The sequence below is a fragment of the Oryzias latipes genome, chromosome 6 (assembly GCF_002234675.1).
Source record: "Oryzias latipes chromosome 6, ASM223467v1".
NCBI classification, from domain to species: Eukaryota; Metazoa; Chordata; class Actinopteri; order Beloniformes; family Adrianichthyidae; genus Oryzias; species Oryzias latipes.
The window spans coordinates 1,308,860-1,311,214 of record NC_019864.2 but is presented as its reverse complement, the minus strand read 5'-3'; the positions used below and the strand labels follow the sequence as shown (position 1 = coordinate 1,311,214).

General features: G+C 37.6%; 1 non-coding gene across 1 annotated transcript; it reads left to right on the top strand.

Annotated features, from left to right (window-relative positions):
• The first annotated feature begins 1,426 nt into the window (after nt 1-1,426).
• Nucleotides 1,427-1,498, top strand: trnaq-cug. The gene has a single exon. It is a non-coding gene; the product is annotated as a tRNA-Gln (tRNA).
• Nucleotides 1,499-2,355: the final 857 nt, after the last annotated feature.

The following is a 2,355-nucleotide window of genomic DNA, read 5'->3' as shown; positions in this document are numbered from 1 at the left end:
AAACTGCCACTTTAAAGGCGTGGAGGCGTTTGGGAGCTCCAGTGATTCTAGGACCAAAGATGTCTGGGGCTAATGCCCCAGCTGTTGTCACCCATAGCAGACAGGTCTTAAGTGACGAGCCAGATCAAGAGCGGTTCAAAGCTCCTTCATGAGAAGACAACATGAAGTTCTGATAATGTTGCCTGAATTGGTGCCACCCCAGCCCAACTTTTACATCCCTTTTAATCCATGCTATGTAAAAAGGGATGAATGTGTAACATTTATTGCAAGTATTGCACCAACAAAGAGGGATAATAAAACATAAAACAAACAAATAAAAACAATAAAACACACAAATGAAGAGGGCTCCTTGGGGAGCCACTTGATTTCAAAGACCTCTGAGGAGCATGTACCCATACTTATATAAAATCTTGGATCCGTGAGAAGGGAAAAAAAACACTTCAGAACAGTACCAGAGATGCCCAAACCTCTCAGCCTGTTGAGTAAAATACTGAGATACTGTGTCAAATGCAGCACTTAGATCCAGTAATAACAATACATTTTTTTCAAGTGCCTTTCAGGTCACCCAAGGTCACTGTAAAAGGTTAAAAAATAAGAAAAAAACCCCAGAATAAAACATCATTAGGTAATTAACAGAATACAACATGAATAAACTGTAAGGATCAAGATAAAACATCAATAAGACATGATAAAAACAGGATAGAAAAACAATAGACAAAATGAATGTGTTAACTGAATGGATTAACTGTATGATTGTTTGAAGAGATACGTTTTGAGTTTGGATTTGAACAGTGGCAGAGAGTTATTAGTATTGCGTAGATCAGGAGGAAGAGAATTCCATGGCTGGGGGGCGAAGCGACTGACGAAGCGACTGAAAGCTCTGCCCCCCATGGTGACGAGACGGGCAGGTGGGACATGGAGCTGGAGAGAGGAAGAGGAGCGGAGAGAGCGGGAGGGAATGAAACAGAAACATCAGAAATGTGGGGTAGTACCGGGACTGAGAGTCTCTGACAGTCCAGGTTACATCTAATATCATTTACTGTTTTAACAAGGGCTGTCTCTGTGCTGTGATTTTGAGTGGCTTGATATCAATGTGTTCTTAGATCGACTAGTTGTTCTAAACAATCCAGCACCTTAAACCCAACTGTTCTCCTTACTCATGCTTGTTACATGGGTCTAAACTAAACTAATAGATTAAAAACCCCAGATACCCTCAAACATGCCTTCAGTTTTCCAGCCTATGGCAACGAAATTGTATTTTTCAGAAAAAATATTCTCTGCACTTCACCCCTAGTGTACAAAAAAAAACACATTATTTTTTACAAATAATGTTTATGTTAAACATAAATCTTTATCTTGGTCAGAATTTTTTCCAATTTATTATAGTTTTTCATATCAAAACCTGTAAAAATATGGCTGTTCATAGGGTTCTATGGTGTAATGGTTAGCACTCTGGACTCTGAATCCAGTAATCTGAGTTCAAATCTCAGTAGAACCTTGAAACCCAACCTACTCTCCTTACTTGTCCTTATTATATGGATCTCCACATTTCATGGCATCAAACTAATAGATTAAAAACAACACACAGCCCAGAACATGCCATCAGTTTTCTGGCTATCTAGCAACAAAATTGTTTCTTCCCAAAAAAAATTCTATGCACTTCCCTGTTGGTGTCCAAAATATACCGCATTATTTTTTTTTACAAATAATGTTTATTTTAAACATAAATCTTGATCTTGATCAGCATATTTTCCAAATTATTACAGTTTTTCTTATCAAAACCGGTAAACGTGGTTGTTCGAAGCCTTATTTGTTGTAATGTTTAGTAATGGTTAGAGCAGGTTCCTTTGAGGGAAAAACTGTGTTGGCAAGGAGAAAAGGTGCTTTCAACCTAAGTGGGCAAATGCTTACTTTGTCGTACCTCATGGACTGGATAAAGTCCTGTGCCTTATTTGTAAGCAGGTAAATGCAATGCTCAAAGAATTCAATATAAATCATGACTACGTTACAAATGATAATAACTATAACAAATTCACCAGCAAGGAGCGCAACAATAAGCTCCAAAAACAACAACCAGGCTATGCTGCACAGCAGATATTTTAAAAAAAATGGCTAAATACAGTGAAGCTGTGACAGAAGCTAGCTATGGTGTGGCTTTGGAAATAGCCTCATGGACATAGGGATTTTTTTTTAATTAATGCAACCCCTGTTTATATTACTTTTAAAGTGTTTATTGAAATAAAGTGTTTCAATGTGATTTCAGTGCTGATTAACTAAAATTAATCAGTAAGCTGCCTTAGCTAAACCCACCTGTTGTACTATTGAGACAAAGCTTGGCTTGACATATAGCATTCT